We start from the raw sequence: 6,741 nt of genomic DNA, 5'->3' as shown, positions 1-6,741 counted from the left end.
GATGTTCAGACTGGTTCTGAAGTCCTCGAAGATGACGCTGGGCAGTTCTTTCGTGAACACATCGGCAAACTGAGATCCCGCCGGAACATGAAGAACACGAGCCTCACCGAGAGCGACCCGATCCTGGACGAAATGAAGATCAAATTCCACATGTTTAGTACGTTGGTGCTGGACGGGGTTGGAGGAGAGATACGTCGCGGAGATATTGTCGCAGTACACAACTATGGCGCGTGCTGGTGGTCGACGGAGTTCCTGGAGGAGTTGGCAGCCAAGTTGTTTCTGCAACACAATTGGCGACGGCACGGTATTCAGCCTCGGCGATGGAACGAGAGACCGTATGTTGCCGCTTGGAAGACCATGAGACAAGGTTAGAGCCGAGGAAGACGCAAAACCCGGAGGTGGACTTCCTGGTATCCGGGCAACCGGCCCAATCGACGTCGGAATATGCCACTAAGTCGGCGGAGGAGGATTTGTAGAAGCGAATCCCATAATGAGAGGTGCCCTTGAGGTAGCGCAAGATGCGTTTAAGTAGCTGAAAGTGAGAAGACCGTGGGGCGTGCATGAAGAGGCAGACTTGCTGAACGGCGTAGGAGATGTCGGGTCTGGTGAGGGTTAAGTATTGCAGCGCGCCAGCGAGGCTTCTGTAGTGGGTGGGATTAGATAGCAGATCGCCGTCATGTGCTGAAAGCTTGGCTTTTGTGTCGACGGGTGTGGAGATAGGATTACAATTCGACATGTGAGCACAATCCAATATCTCAAAGACTCCAATATCTCAAAGACATATTGTTGTCGTGAGAGAAACAGGCATGTTGGTGTGCGAGTAACATTAACCCCAAGAAAGTGGTGAATGTCGCCGAGATCAGTCATAGCAAATTCGGTTTTGAGGGAAGAGACAATGTTGTGGAGAGTAGAGGTAGTGTTGGCAGTGAGAATAATGTCATCAACATAAAGTAAGAGATATGCAATCGAGGGACCACGATGAAAAATGAAAAGGGACGGGTCACATTTGGATGACACAAAACCCAAGGAGCGAATGTATGACTGAAAGCGCAAAAACCAAGTGCGAGGGGCTTGTTTCAACCTATACAAGGACTTTTTGAGAAGGCAAACATGACTAGGATGAGAGGAGTCGATGAAGCCAGAAGGTTGGTGGCAATAGACCGTCTCACCAAGATCACCGTGGAGAAAGGCATTCTTGACATCCAACTGATGGATGGGCCAAGAATGAGCAGCGGCAACGCTAAGAATTACCCGCACGGTCGCCAGTTTGACAACCGGGCTGAAAGTCTCCGTGTAGTCGACACCCTCCTGTTGTGAGAACCCGCCGAGGACCCAACGCGCCTTGTAGCGAGCCAAAGAACCATCCGAGTGGAGCTTATGCCGGAAGATCCATTTTCCAGTGACCATGTTGACACCTACAGGACGGGGAACCAAACTCCAAGTTTCATTCTTTAACAAAGCAGTATATTCATCGAGCATAGAAGCGTACCAATTGGGATCGCGAAGAGCAGATTTATAAGTGGCGGGAAGGGGAGAAAAATCCGTAGCAGTAGCTAAAGAAAATAATTGGCGAGGTTGAGCAAAACCACGTTTAGCACGCGTCATCATTTTATGTGTGTTTATGGGAGGGGCTACGGGAAGCACGGGGCGACATGGAGGGGAGGGAGTGGTTGGCACGGGCTGCGATGTAGATGTGGTGGGGCCTGGGTCAGGTGAAGTGGGCGAGGCTGACGAGAGATGCGGGGGTGATCCGAGGCGGGCAGGGGCGGGCGATCCGAGGCCGGCAGAGCCAGGCGTGGGCGGGCCCGTCGAAGGAGGAGTGGGCGGATTGGGCGCGGGGGACGCGGGCGGGGTAGTGGGCCGGCAGGGGGACGCGTGGTGCATGAGGAGAGGCGGGTGAGATTGCGCAGGTGGTGGTCTGCCAGGCGGGGATGGTGGAGGGTTCGGTGCAGGTGGAACGAGGATCCCGGAGCTGATGCGCCGCTGGTGGGTGGAATTGGTGGGATCCGGTGTGGCGAGGGGTTGGGTGGGCGGCGGTGTGGGAGGGGAATATGGAAAAATAGTTTCGTCAAAAATGACATGCCGGGAAACAATGACTTTGCGGGAGTCTAGGTCAAGGCATCGGTAGCCCTTGTGTTCAAGGGGATAACCGAGGAACACGCAGCGAGTAGATCTAGGGGCTAATTTGTGGGGAGTGGTGGCGTAAAGGTTAGGGAAGCACAAACACCCGAAAACGTGGAGATGATCATAGCGAGGTGGCGTACTAGTGAGGAGATAATAGGGTGTATGGGATGCGATGGCAGTAGAGGGACGTCGATTGAGAAGATAGGTGGCAGTGTGGAGGGCCTCGACCCAAAATTGAGGAGGAAGGTGGGCATGGAGAAGAAGGGTACGAACGATATTGTTGGTGGTGCGAAGCATCCGCTCAGCCTTGCCATACAAGAGAAATGGTAGACGACGCCGTTATTGGAAAAGAACATGCGGAGGGATGTGTTAATAAATTCGCCATCATTGTCGCCGTCATTACAGCAAGTACAACGGTTACATAATAGTACAGGTGAAGGACTGACCCCTCAAAAAAAAGTACAGGTGAGGGACTGTCACGTTTGACATTCACTTCTTGGAGGGACAGGCTTTTGGTGATCTGCCCGCCGAGGACTATGCTTATTTGCATGAATCAACTCAAACTGCGTACCTTAGTGCTACCGACGACTGAGCTTATTGATTCCCGGCAGATATGCGAACATATGAGCAGCGTATTTTCAGCGCTACGCGTGTTGATTGATTATAGATATTTCCTGGTTGTTGCAGTGATTTTGAGTATGCATTTGCAGCTCTGGCTTTTATTTGACGATGCACATGTGGTCATAATTTTCTTAAACACGCTACACACGCATGTACTCACATATACACACATGCATTCAACCATACGAACGCACACCCTGCCGCTATGAGTACCTCCGATATACCATCGAAATCATCACAAACGACTTTATAGCCGACAAGAACTTATCCTCCCACTGAAGCACATCGTCGGAAGGCCTAGAACAAATCCAGGAAAATGCGACCATGTATGACAAGTCTAGAATTTGAATCCTAATGAATTGGTTTCACCACAAGGAACCTAACCATCTAAACTATACTCGGTTTGAATGTTGACATAATTAATGATCCATCTATTCATCCATCACTAATCAGTGCATATAAATGTTGTCGTGTCTCCCTCATTAGGGCCCTTCGTATTTTTTATACTACTATCTCCTTCCGAATTTATATGTCCCCCATATTTTGGGTCAAACTTTGACCATTCATTTGAGTAACAAAATATAAAATGTATTTTATAAAAGATATATTATTGGATTTGCATTCATAAAAAAGTTTCCAACGATATAATTTTAAAAAAATGATTCATATATGGAAACATGTTAAATATACATAAAAAAGAGTTTCACATGCATAGAAAAATGTATGATCTTAAGAAAAGATGTATACGTGCGTTAGAAAAATAGACCAACGTGTATTTGAAAAAGTGTTCAAAATATATATTTAAAAAAATGTTAGACATGTATAAAAGAAAGTTCCACGTATACACTAAAATGTACATTGTGTAATGAAAAATAGATATGTGTTTGTTGAAAACAAAGTAAAAAAGCTAAGAAAACCGATGAAAGAACGCCAAAACAAAAAACAAAACCATGAGGAAAAATCTGAAAAACTGAAGCAATACCGCGGAAAACCAGTGATGAAAAAAGAAAAAGATAAGTCAAAGAAAAACCAGTGAAGGAACAAAAAAAACCGGAACAAAATCAAAGATAAATACATCGATAACCGAAGAAAACTGAAGAAAAGCCGGTTAAGAAACAAAGAAAACATAAAACCAAACAAACCTGTGAAAAAACTTTACAAACAGCCCAAAATGAGCGAACCAATCTGTAGTTAGATGGTTAGGAGGACAACGGTATCCCCAGCCCACCAAGTTTCAAGTTCTAGTGCTTGCATTTTTCTGGATTTATTTCAGGATTTCCGGTGACACACTTTTAGTGAAAGGAGATGTCATCATTGATTACGAGGCGTCTGTGGTGACTTTGTCAATCTCAAAATGATATGTCGGGTGAGTCTCTCGAAGGTGCTCATAGGGGTAGGGTATGTATGTGTGTCCGTAGGGATGAATGTCGCGTATATATGAATGACTGCGTATGTATCATGTTCTAAAAAACAGCAGAAAAAAAAAAGAATCAACTCAAACGAGCTATAGTGTTGGAACCCGCCCATTATCTAAGCATCAGAGGCGAGAGGTTCTTAGGAATCCGGGCGAAAAATAGCACTAGCACCACTTCCCATGAGCCATATACTAGCAAAAAGGTTCGTGCGTTGCACCGGAATAATAAAATAGTGTCTTCAAATCAAGTTTCAAATATTCACTTTACATGTATATACATGTATTTGAATATTTGTGCACCAACCGGCGAGCATGCGGACGTAAGACACGTGCATTCTAACATGTCCACAATGGACCGATATTGGACTTGATCCGTGATGCATGTATTATTTTTAGTACATCTATGATGCGTGTATGAGAAGGAAAAGAAAATATCAGTCTTACGATGGATGAAAACTGGAGGGCCCTATGACGTATGAATGATTCAGAGGTCGTTTTTCACTTTTACGGATGCTTGAGGTTGGTAATTTACTTCAATTTTAGGAGCAGTTTTGACGGCAGATGGAAAATTCGGAGAAACAATTAACGAAAAGTTTTTTTTTCACTTACGGGTGGCAGGGTGAGTAAATTTTTTTTTTTTTGACGGAAAAGCCTTCATGGCTAGCTTTATTGAAAATAATATTGCCTTGAAGATGTATGAGTGCTTTCTTGGCATCTGACATTGCAGAATCAAACATTGACGCATACCTTTGTAAATTCTCTTAGGGAGATAAAGTATAATTTGCAAGTTGCAACAATGGTCCCAAAATACATGGTGTTCACACATATCTATTTTATATAGTTTGTGATCAACCAAAATGTTCAGAATTTTTGAAAGCACCATCAATGATCTCTATTTATATGGAGATAAGTTATGAAAAAAATGACATTCAACAACTTTAAACCTAACTCTCGTTAGATGTAAGGGCCTGAAAACACGGTCTCAGACCTATATAATGAATGTTACCTTTGCTGTTTTTTTGTGTCTCATCTTATACTACCATCAACCACTATAAGTATATGCGTTAAGCGTGTCATAATCTTAATATGATCGTTCTTTTAATGTCATAATCTCAATATTGCTTTAGGACTATCGTTACACTTAACGATATCCTAAAATCTGGAAAACGTGATCACAAACAACATTTGAGCTAGTTTTAGAGGCAAGAGGGAGAACCTTTATTTTATCCGTTTATCATTTCACACGTGTATATGAGTTTTTCACTGAATCACATATTCCAAAATCATAGCAGTTATAGCATGAAATATAAACACTTAATTATGAATATGAAAAATATAATAATACAATATTATCAACTCTAGAGCATAATTCTAACAGACAAAGCATGTGTGATTGCTCCATCTATCACAGACGAGGTTATACAGAAAGCTGTGTGTGATGTAGTCTACCAACACAAATGTTTGTTCCATTATTACTGTGTGGGATGGAAAGATGATCTCACACGGCTTGTCCGACGAAATCGTCTGTGTTAGCTCCCCTGATCGCACATGAGCATATGCATTAAGCGTGTGTGACCGGAGGAGCTATCGCAGACATTTTCTGGGTCGTGTGGGATGGACCCCATCGCACACACAGGCAAGGCGACAGTTTAAAACTCTATCACGAAAAAAAGGTGAAACCGTTTGTATAAGACGTCGCTGCACCGGTGGATACCCCCTAGTCAAAAGTTGATTCTTAAACGTCAACAATTTTTATACTCCCCATATACATAAAAAAAAGACCAAGGTGGGAGGTAGGGCTTTTACCCACGTTGGGGGCCCAAACCAGCTAGATCATGTAAGCCCGTTTCTTTGTGTTCTAGATCCACTTAAACCTGGGTAACGTTCCCATGACTACGAATCCGCGTACTCGTTCTAGTGGTGTTGTTAGGACCCAATGAAAAATTCCTCAACAACTAGCACCGACTGTGGGGTTCTAACAATATCAGATCAGATCTATGTCTTCATTTTTCATTTTCATCATCAGATAATGAGTCACTAAGAAGAATGGCACATTCACTACTAAATTAGCTTATTTGCCGTCTGCCAACTCTTTGTCGTCCGCTAGCTGACGGCAAAAAGGGTCTTTGCCGTCAACCACAAGAAAACGGACGGCAAAGAGGCAGCAGACGGCAACGGAAGGCTTTGCCATCAGCATATCTTTGCAGTCCGCTAGCGGACGCAAAGAGGATGGTGGCGGGCTTACGTGGGTGCCCTAACGGCCATTTTCTTTGCCGTCCGCTGGCTGACGGTAAAACTTTTTTGCCATCCGCCAGCAGTCGGCAAAGAAAATGGTTGTTAGGTCGTCCGTTTCCCCCGACCCAACCCCACTAAATACCCTCTTTGTCGTCTGCTAGCAGACGGCAAAGAACTGTGACCTACTAAAAAAGGGTCGGGTCGCGCCCGTGCCCCATGCCCTTCTCTCTCTCGATCTCCTCCTCATTCACCACCCGCGCTACCGCCCTCGACCGCCGCTCCACCCCACCACCTCGCCCCGCCGCCCCGTCCCATCGCCCCACCGCCCCGCCGCCACGCCGCCCTGC

This window comes from Triticum dicoccoides, chromosome 7B (genome assembly GCF_002162155.2).
Source record: "Triticum dicoccoides isolate Atlit2015 ecotype Zavitan chromosome 7B, WEW_v2.0, whole genome shotgun sequence".
Lineage (NCBI taxonomy): Eukaryota > Viridiplantae > Streptophyta > Magnoliopsida > Poales > Poaceae > Triticum > Triticum dicoccoides.
This window is presented reverse-complemented; position numbering follows the sequence as displayed.